The sequence below is a fragment of the Adiantum capillus-veneris genome, chromosome 1, assembly GCF_014529385.1.
Source record: "Adiantum capillus-veneris isolate H3 chromosome 1, ASM1452938v2, whole genome shotgun sequence".
Classification (NCBI taxonomy): Eukaryota; Viridiplantae; Streptophyta; class Polypodiopsida; order Polypodiales; family Pteridaceae; genus Adiantum; species Adiantum capillus-veneris.
This window is the reverse complement of record NC_140931.1, coordinates 83,284,682-83,295,985: the sequence shown is the minus strand read 5'-3', so window position 1 is coordinate 83,295,985 and position 11,304 is coordinate 83,284,682. Positions and strand designations below refer to the sequence as shown.

Genomic DNA, 11,304 nt, shown 5'->3' with positions numbered 1-11,304 from the left:
TGACAGCGTATGCCTGCTCCCTCTAAGAAAATCAAAAAATGGATACATTTTTAAAAAAACATTAGCTCCAAATGTTCTATGACCTGCCTTTCTTGCGGCCTTTTTTGCACATAATCCCTCTTTTGCACATAATCTCTCTGGCTCATAAAACAATGCTCTTTACGAAATATAAATTACAATGCTCTTTGATTGTTTCACTTTGTCTTGAGAGAGAGAAAGAGCTAGATTAGTTAATTATTATTAAGCCTTAAGCGCTATCTCTGTTTGGATTTCCCAGGTCTAACTCTTGGTTTTGTCAAATGATTTAAATGAATTGTGATTTAGTGAGAGAGAGGGTGCCACTGAAGTACGTGCAAAAGTACACTTCACTAAAACAGGACATTATGCATCTGATTTAAGAGATAGAGATTGCTGTGAACTTGCATCCTATAGGCATCACAAGAAGTACATCCAGAAGTACCACTTGACTAAAGCAAGACATTCTGCATCTGATTAAGAAACAGAGATCGCTCCCAAGCTGTTTTTGTCAACACAGAAAAGCCCTGCCGCACCGGCCCTACCTTTTTCATGCTCCGGCTTGCCTCAGCGATAGTGAATTGTGTGTGTGTGTGTGTGTGTGTGTGTGTGTGTGTGTGTGTGTGTGAGAGAGAGAGAGAGAGAGAGAGAGAGAGAGAGAGAGAGAGAGAGAGAGAGAGAGAGAGAGAGAGAGAGAGAGAACATTCAAGCGCCCGGCCTGCCTTAGCAATAGTGAACGTTGTGTGTGTGTGTGTGTGTGTGTGTGTGTGTGTGTGTGTGTGTGTGTGTGTGTGTGTGAGAGAGAGAGAGAGAGAGAGAGAGAGAGAGAGAGAGAGAGAGAGAGCATTCAAGCACCCAGCCTGCCTTAGCAATAGTGAACGTTGTCTGTGTGTGTGTGTGTGTGTGTGTGTGTGTGTGTGTGTGTGTGTGTGTGTGTGTGTGTGTGAGAGAGAGAGAGAGAGAGAGAGAGAGAGAGAGAGAGAGAGAGAGAGAGAGAGAGAGAACCTTCAAGCACTACCTGCCAGCCGCCTTCACCTTGTGCCTTGGAAGCTTGCCCTGCAGATACCACGACCGTCGATTATGTACGCATCTTGACTACTATGCAGTGGTAGGGGTAGTCGCACAACCACTTAATTCGGCTCTCATGCAGGGCAGTCCTTGCAACGTAACCACTTAATTTGGCTCTCATGCACTGGTAGGGGCAATCCTTGCAGCATTACCAAATTTGGCCAGCGTTACTTAATTTCCCTCAACTGCGCCCCCAGCATCATTCTAGATTCTCGCTTTCACAATCTTTTCCAAAAAGCATAGGGACATACTCATTACAAATGATGTTTTTAACCATAATTTGTAGCATTTCATAACTCTTCAAAAGTAAGGCTTTGTTGAGTTATGTCGTACTGTTGACCCCACGGGTCAACAATGCTCTACCAAAAACTCCCAGTTGCCCGTTATTACAGAGTTTCCCACTTGTAGAGAAAATCGAGTGTTACAGGTCAATTTAGGCTTGATTGTGTGTATGTGTGTTTTTGAAGCCCACGTTGTTGTCCCCTTTTCAATTGCAAGTGCTCGATGTTTCCCGTGAGCTCGCAATCCTTATTTGCAGTTTTGCTCGATCCGAAGCTCACAGTCGTACCTTTTACCAACACTTCTCAATTTCGATTATTAGCATTGCCCAATTCCCTTTAGCTTTGTCGATTCCCTATGCCTTGATGCTCTGCAATGTGTGTGCGTGTGTGTGTGTACACACACCACACACACAACACCTACTGCTTTGCTATCGATTGCCCTGCACTTCTTGAATTGCTACTGTCCTGTTTAATCCTCCTATTCCAATACAACAAAAAAGGGGGCCTTCGACGCAGGTTTCGACGCTCTTCGTCGAAATAGCTGTCCCTGCAAAAACATCGCAATATGCGTCGATATACGAGTCGAAAGGTACTGTTATCGATGCCTATTTCGACGCGCCTAGCGACGCATATTGCGACGACCATAACAGAAAAAAAAATTCTTGGGCAAAGGACAGGTAGCCTGGCCTGTGCCTAGTGAAAAGATGGACACAGCCACAACCAGACTGCCTATCCTCTGCCCAAGAAAGCGAGCAGCACCAAAATCAACCGTGCTCCCGCAGAAATTTCGGCAGAGTTCCCTTCGTTTTAACATAAACTTTTATAAAAAAAACCATATGTATACGCCTCGTACATGCTATCCATGTAGGATCTCACATGAGATTTAAGGCAAATGAAAGAAATGAAATGAACTTTGTGCAAAACCATAACCAAATTAAAACCATAACCGGCCATAACCATATTGATCAAAACCATAATGATAACCATAACCATAAACAAAACAATAACCATAACCATGTCTATACAAGAACAATAACCATAACCATGTCTGAACAATAACCATAACCATGTCTGAACAATAACCAAAACCATGTCTGAACAATAACCATAACCATGTCTATACAAAAAAGAGACACAGAAGCGTGTCTGTGTCTCACAAAACATATATATGAAATCCACTGATGACTACGCGTCACAACCTGCACATAGGACAAGTCACAAAATTAGTATTGATATTACTTCACATATACTTATTTAATTAAATCAACTCACACATATTAACGTCTCACCTCAATCGATTAGCGAGACTCTAAGGCTTCCCAGTCTACAGGCTCTCTTGAGACAACAAGATCATTCAATACTTCATAAATACCTATGTGATATCCATCTGTCTCCTCCTGGCGTGTCGGGGCTCAATGCATTGCAAGATTCTATGTTTATACAAAAAGCAAAGTAATTAACAATACATGATTCATCGCGTTTTAAAAAAACGCCATAGCTAGGATTGGATTGGAAACTCACAAACTCATAGGGAAAGGTGTCGAAGCCTCCGTTGCCAAGATGAGATGCCCCCCTGGTCATCTGTCGTACCTCCGCGGCCTGATGCTGCTGTCTAAACCACGTGTCTGTTGTCCGCTCATCCTTCTTTATCTGCTACCACGTCTCGTGTGGGATGTCCGAAGGCTTCGGCGAGCCGGTCTTGAAAGCCTTCCGAGCTGCATCTCGATGATGTTTCACAGTGTCCCGTGCAACACCCTTGATCCACCTCCTCGAAAGATTCTTTGAACCCGGAGCAGGCTGATACTCTCTCATGATGGTCTCCACTATATAATTGATTTTGTCGCGATCCTGCTCAGGCCAAGGCGTTAGAATGCTGGTCAAAAATTGCAGCTCCGTGAGCTGGCGAATCCGCTGGCGAATCTCAGTCCCGGCTCTATCCATGTCAACAGAACCATCTTCCCGTACAGTATAGAGCTTGGAGGCACTAGGATCGTGTGCCCCCCAAGGTGTCCGAGGTGTGCTAAGAGGTGTATCAAGAGGTGTGCCTGGGTAGAACGGGGGTCGTGAGCGAGGAGGGGTCGAAGCATCTGTGGACCCTCCTCCACAGCAACCACCACCTCCACCTGACGATCGTCGAGATCGACGAGTGCGCCTGTGCTACAGAGATGAGGACGTACCCGCCTCTGCCGTACCCCTAGGTGTCGAAGCGGCCGTGATGGGAGACCTCGCAGGCGTCGTACCTGTAGGCGTCCCCCCCCCCATAGTAAATGTTGTCAGGTATCTTCAATGTGCCTCCAAGCCTTTGAATCAGCGGGCACCCTAAATGTTGCGTCAGTGGATCTATTCATAGAATGCCACCGCATCAACTTTGCAATGAAACCACAACGAAACATGCTTTTTATCCTAGGAATAATAGGGAAATGCCGCAACACTTTAGCTGGCACTGTCTCGCCAACGGCATCTTGTTTGTAGCGCATTGCTCCGCACTTAGGACACGACAGACAATCTACGAATTCATTACGAAAAAGAATGCAATCATTTGGATATGCATGAATCTTGTTGTAGTCCAAGCCAACTGAGGTCAATAGTTGCTTTGCGTCTGGCCTGGAGGGGGGCATTTCATTGCCAGCCGAGAGAAGTTGCTCCCGCGACAACCTGTTTAGCCACATTAAATCAAAAAGCTCCCCAAGCACGTCACCGTTGCAATCGGAAAATCTCTTTTGTAAGTTACGTACCTAAACAAAGCAGTGACGCTTGCATCTGACCACCCGTACAGTGACTGAAGATTCAAAAACGTCAAACAAGTACGAAGCACATATATTTTGGCACCTTCATAGATTGGTTGACGTGCCAACTTCCTCAACATGTCTTCAAGAGATAGGTGCACGGCTTCTGGTGCTGCTTCGTTAGCGTTCTCCTCGCTTGTCTGGAAGAAGGCATCCAACATCTTCTCCATGCCGTCGTCTTCTGTCTGTAAGCCCTTTTCTGCTTCCATCCTTGGCTCTATATTGGTCGGACCTTCACGCATAATCCTTTTTCTCTCTCTCTCAGATGTAGGTGTTATGTCGCGAAAATCAATGCCTGTTTCGTAGGAGTCGTATCGTAGATTCTGTACGATTTCTCTAGCAAACTCTCCGTACTTGTGCTCATTACATATCCTACGCATGTGCAGGATTTGATACTTGCAGAGCGTGCACGAGCATGCAATCTTTTCCTCTATGTTAGTTGATGACGTTGCCATCTACAATGATTATGAATGTTGTTTTAATATATATACTCCTCACAATGTAAACTACCTCGCATTCTCTAGTCTTGCCCGATCTCCATACACCTCGGTCCAAAGGTGTACGGAGATCAGGACCACCGGGTCAAAATCTCGTCTTTATTGGTCAAATCCTATATGGGTAGACATATACGTGCACTCCCAGGTGTACATGACAATGCATGTAGTGGACAAAACCCCTTTGCCTCTTTTAGTTCCATAGTTTCTTCTAGAGGGAGAGAGAGAGAGAGATAGAAAGAGTTTCTGTTCTTTTCACACAATTTGTCAGCCAACCTAACTCTTTTACGCCAAATTTCTCTATCTACTATCTATCTATCTCTCTCTATCTTCGTAGCTATCTCTAGTTAATTCTCTCTCTCTCTCTCTCTCTCTCTCTCTCTCTCTCTCTATATATATATATATATATATATATATATATATATATATATATATCACTCTCTATCTCTCTATTTCTCTTCTCTCTACGTACCCTATCTCTTGTTCTTTCTCTCTCAATCTCGCTCTCGCTATCTCTCTTTCTCTCTCTCTCGATCTCGCTCTCGCTATCTCTCTTTCTCTTTCTTTCTCACTCTCTCTATTTTCTTATCTGTCTCTCTCTCTCTCTCTCTCTCTCTCTCTCTCTCTCTCTCTCTCTCTCTACGTACTCTCTCTCTCTCTCGCTCTCTCTCTCTCTCTCTCTCTCTCTCTCTCTCTCTCTCTCTCTCTCTCTCTCTCTCTACGTACCCTCTCTCTCACTCTCGCTCTCTCGCGTCTCTCGCTCTCACTCTCTCTCTTTCTCTTTCTCTCACTCTCGCTCTCTATTTTCCTCTCTCTCTCTCTCTCTCTCTCTCTCTCTCTCTCTCTCTCTCTCAGAGAGAGGGAAGTGGAGAGCGAGACAGAGAGAGATAGGAAAATAGAGAGAGAGAGAGAGAGAGAAAGAGAGTGATAGATATATATATATATATCTTTAATTTTATATATCTATATATAGATATATAAAATTAAAGATATATATATATATATCTCTCTCTCTATCACTCTTTATATATCTCTCTCTCTCTCTCTCTCTTAATTTTCAATTTCTTTAATTTTAATTTCCTACACATACATTCTCTCTCTTTCTTTAATTTTAATTTCCTACGCATACATCTCTCTCTCTCTCTCTCTTTTTAATTTCTTATTTACACACACACACACACACACACCCATTTCTCTCTTTGATTTTCTACACACACACACATTTCTCTCTCTCTCTCTCTCTTTGATTTCCTACACACACACACACACACATTTCTCTCTCTCTCTCTCTCTCTCTCTCTCTCTCTCTCTCTTTCCTACACACACACACTCTCTCTCTCTCTCTCTCTCTCTCTCTCTCTCTCTCTCTCTCTTTCCTACACACACACACACTTCTCTCTCTCTCTCTCTCTCTCTCTCTCTCTCTCTCTCTCTCTCTCTCTCTCTCTTTCCTACACACACACACACACACACACACACAATGTAGAGAGAAAGAGAGAGGGGTTGGGGGGGGGAGAGAGTTTCATAATACCTGCGCAGCAGGTTTCGGCCAAGAGACCTGAGCGCGTCGTAGGTGAAAATGACCGCCTGCGCACGGATTTCCCTTTTTTCCCCCCCAATTTTTTGCGTCAAAATATGCGTCGATATATGCGTGATAATATCCGTCGATATACGCGTGGTAATGTATACCTTTTCAAGCGTATTTCCATGCATATATCGACGGATATTCCCACGCATATATCGACGGGCTGTAAGTACGTCAATAATCGCGTCGAAAGGTACGACCGTCGATATATGTTGCGTCGAAATCTTGATGTTATGTTGTAGTGTTCCAATTGCAGGGCTTCCAAGTACGTTGGTCATGAGCTCCCCAATTGACTATGTGAGATTCAGATCTATTCGATTGCTACTCACAAGCCTTGCAAGGTGCTAAGCTTTGCAGTGCCTACTCAAATTTGCTTCAACTGCTTGGCTAATTCCGCACCTGTGGCTACCCACCTTGGAAAATTCCAATGCTCGACTTTACAAATCCGATTTCTCTTCAAGATTCCATTGAATCTCCCCAAGCTCCAAGGGGAGCTGCACACGCCAGATCTCCGAGCTTCATTGGTCTCCTCCGATTTGGCTTCCATAACTGTCGTTGAGAGCTTGTTGGGGTGGGGGGGGCTGCCACGACTCTGATACCAATTGAAAGAATATGATTGCACGGATGCATGTGTGTGTAGTGCGGTGCAAGAGAGGGAAGAGCAGAAGAGAGTGCACTGTGTGGGTGGAGAAAGCCTCTCAGGAAGTGGGAGGAGCTCCTTATTTTTTTAGGTATAAGAAGAATAAAGAAATGGGTCAGTGGGGGGCGGACGGCCAGCCGTCTGGCTGCGGGTAAGCGACCATCGGCTGTGGCAGAGGCATCGCCTTTACCCCAACATTGTCATTGTTCCTTGCTGTTTGCTGGTCTAGAAGAACTGCATTCAAGTCTATTTCAAATATGGGAAGTATATTCATTGATGCTAACATTTGTTCTATCTTTTTGGTTCTGTACTTCCTCCATAACTCCTCTAGACTCATCGCTCTTCTCCAATATCGTGTAATATTGGTTTTTAATCTAGATTCTTCTAGTTCTGTCCTTGTATGGTTAATTTTTGACATGTATAATCATGTATATCACGTACAATTCTTACCAAGGCCTCCTTGAGAGCATATTGTATGCACCTTGGACATCGTGAACCAGAAAAATGGTTTTAAACTTTTAGATCCAACTCTAATCTAGAGGTTCTTGATCAGACCACTTCTTGTAGGCAAGTAGATTTATGCATAGCCCAGGGTCTACACATTGACAGATAGTTAAGTGGATCTTTACTATTTGAGAGACACTATACATTTTGGGGTGTGTTATCCCAAGGGGGGATCATTGATGCCAAATTTACTTGTTTTTTCATACTCTGGTTGCTATGACACATGAGTGTCCACTAGTGGTTTTTGTTTCATGCTCACCAACCCATGCATATCTTGACCAAGCAAAAAGCAGCTTACAGTGGCTACTTCTAATTGTGAGGTTGAGTACATGGTAGCTTTCATGGGTACTGTTAAGTGCATTTGACTTAGATACCTTTTGACTAACTTGGGTGTTGAACGATAGTTTGCCGCCACGATCTTCATTGTAGAATCAGAGTGCTATGGCAAATTATGAGGAATCGAGTCTATGCAAAAGAGGCCACCTTGGTTTATGTGTGTACACATAATAACCCTACTTGTCTTTTCACAAAGGCTCTACTTCAAATTCAAAGTTTTGGGCTTACTCCCCTTTGTGGACCATGCCTGTGCTGCTTGCGAGTCAATTTTTGACCGAGCTCTCATGAGGCTCTAGGCCTATCTCTCTTGTCCCAACACAAACTCTATCTCTATACGTGCTGCTTTGCTATCATTATAAACGTATCCCTTCCCAATAATGACCAACTTCTGGCGAAGTTGTTTGCGGATGATTCACTACTCTTCCTCAAAGCTTGTCCTCAAGTGATCACGAAGGCTCTAGAGATTGTGCAAACGTATGCCACTGCATTTATCTCCCTCTCAGAAGATGACTCGCTTGATCCGGCATTGTGGTTCGGGGAGATTGTGTCCAAAGGGATGATGTTTAGGCATTTGGGAGCCCCTTTGGGGGTGGATATATCCCACAAGAAAAGATTCTCATGGGTGTTGGATAAGATAAGGAGGAAGTTGCGAAGGTGGGAGTATGTACTTCTCCCTTTTGAGAGCAAATTGAAGTGATCAACTCATTTATGCTACCATACTTAGCATTTAATGGCCCACTGCTTAAGATAGCCAAATGCAATTGGAAGGAGTTCCTTAAACCAGTGAAGAGATTCCTTTAGGAAAACAACAATAAAGACTCATTGCCTTTGCAATGGGCAAGCTGGGAGACCATAGCGAGGTCAGTGGGGCAAGGTGGAATTCTAAACCCTCGTACTCACATGGAGGCCCAGTGTGCCAAGTTTGCGGCTACAATCACGAAGCAAGATCAAGCCTGGGCTGTGATGACTAATGCCATGATGGACAATGCCAAACTGTACTCGCAAGGTGGCCAATGGAAAGGGCTAGATCTACACGACAAGTTACTTGCCCCTCAGTGGTCTAACCTGAAGCTTGGGGGCTTAATTGGCAAGTTGGCTCGAAAGTGCGGCGAAGACCTTGGAATGGGGAGAGGTATAAACTAGATACTTCCACAACTCGATGTCTCACTAGTCCCCTTGGTTGTCTAAGGAGGGAAGCGTCTTGTCGAACCCTGCATGGAGGGAGGTAGCCAGAAAGATGAACAACAAAGGACTCCATCGACTGGGCCAATTTTGGGACTTTGTTAGCAGCGACTTAAAAGGATCGGACCAACTAGTCTCCCAGTTCATGCTCAATGGGAAAGAGAGATTGCTGGTAAATAGAGTTTTAGAACGACTGAACTATTGTTGCCTACTGTCCTACGAATCTAGGTTTGATTGGAAAGCTTGGTGGTGGCTTATTGATAGACATTTTTATAACCCACACACCAGAGAGGTGTACAATACCCTCATGGATTCGTGGGATTTGTTCTCCCCCCTGAACAAACAATGGGGCAAGCAATGGCCAGAGGCAAGATGGGTGACAATCGTAGAGAACATTTGGTGCCCAAGATGGCCACTCCTTGCCGACTGGGGTGAAGGTTCTAGCTAGAGGTATTGGGCCAGATAGATGCCCACAATGCAAATCTGCAAGTGAGAACCTCCCCCACTTATTCAAGGACTGTCCGGGGATATGTGGCATGACAGGGAATATTTGCAAGTGGATTCAAAAGACATGGAAAATTGGGTTCTACAAGAACGATCTTTATCTTGGGGGGGAAGGCGATCATGAGCCAACCACTTCTCATCGGTACACAAATTGTCAGGTTCTATTATTTTAAACACGTCTGAGGGCCAGGAACGATCAACTTTTTGAGAACCGCATTGAAACAACAAGGTTTGTGGAGACTATTCAAGAAAGCAAGGTAGTGATTATTGCTATCGAGAAAAGGCGAAACTATGAAGTGTGGGGCAAGGTGGTGATTGCAACATTGTTGGATATGCATGGGTAAGGATCCTTTGCTAGCCAGACAAGTCCTTCACCATTGCCGTGGGATGGCCCCCTATTAACCGATGTATGAATGGTTACTTAAAGACCTCATGGCTCGTCATGAGCATGACTAGCATTTGTAATTCTTTTGAGTTGTTAATATGATTTATGTTATTCTTTTGAGTTGTTAATATAATATAATATACTCACATTCGTGAGCTTTGTCCAAAAAATAAAAGGATAGACCTTTTCATGCGAAATCTGTAAAATTTTGTTTTGTTGGCACTGCCGTTAGGCAGGGTCTATAGGGAGGAATTTTGACGCCATGGCCATAGGGCCAAAGGCCAATGGGGAGTTGCGGAGCAAGGCTATGTTTTTTAGGTGGACGGCATGCATTGGATTGCTATTTTTGTTGTTAAGACTTGTTACCTGCTGAGCTGTGCTTATCGGCCCCACAGCGACTCCTTCCGCATCCACCACATGGTCAACCAGGGAGCCCTCCCAACTCGTCCTGGACAACCAAGCCCATCTTGGCGACGACATTTTGTACGAACCCTTTTGAGTGTGAAGAGTCCTTTAATTGCAGCTTCGACGTTATCCGCGACGGGGATCACCTCTTGCATGACGTTGAAGCGGCGTCAGCCAATGTGATGAGCAGTTGCAGCAGCCGGCTCAGCAACTGCACAGCAGGAAGCTCCAGGACTGCATTCAGTGCAGCACATACAACATTCAGTCGTAGTACTGTAGATTCTGAGGAGGGCCACTACAACAGTACGGCGTCCTCTGCAAGCTTTCAGGTAACACCAGGCCGGCAATGTAGCTGCTCGTTTCAGACAGCTACAGCCAGTATAGCGCAAATCTGTCTGCAGGGCTTGATTACAGTGCAGATACAGATGGCATGAGCGAGATCATCGCAAATTCATGTGATGAGTCTGACTGTTGCGGCCACAGGACTGCAGGGCACGGCGTTGCACAGGCGGATGGCATCGCCGTAGGACAGGGTCATGCTGACAGAGCATGCGCCGAGGATGCACGTGACACAGGTGCCCATAACGATGATGATGAGGATGAGCATGCCATGTAGTATGATGGATGCGGATGGCGCAACCATGGTAGGCGAGACATGCTATTCTGAGGACCTCCTGCGAGATTTTGAAGAGTCGATTGAAGAGCTCGTGCGGTGTCACCAGCTGATTGGACAACACGATGAGCTGCATGCATTATACTGCCGCTACATCCAACTAAATCCTCCAACCCTTCACCCCACCATAGCCCTCGCCTTTTTCCAAGTTTTACAATGTCTTGAAGCTTAAGTAAGCTGATTAATTCCTCTTTGTAACATTATTGAGCCTAAGAGCTTTCTTGTAATGTAAATCTGCACACACCCTTAAATTTCAATTCAATTGTAATTCTTCCCCTGAGTGCAAATTCAATTCATTGTGTGGAATGAAGGCGATGCCCTCACCTAACTTAATTATAAGCCTCAATCTTGGTTCTCCATCATGTGAGATTCTCTCCATCAAAACTTGGAATGACATCATCTATTGATTGTCGCCTTTAAATTTCTTTCTGATCAATTCGTAACTT

General features: G+C 44.7%; 1 pseudogene; it reads left to right on the top strand.

The window, feature by feature from the left end:
- The first annotated feature begins 10,107 nt into the window (after positions 1-10,107).
- LOC147465079 (uncharacterized) lies at positions 10,108-11,150 on the top strand (annotated as a pseudogene).
- Positions 11,151-11,304: the final 154 nt, after the last annotated feature.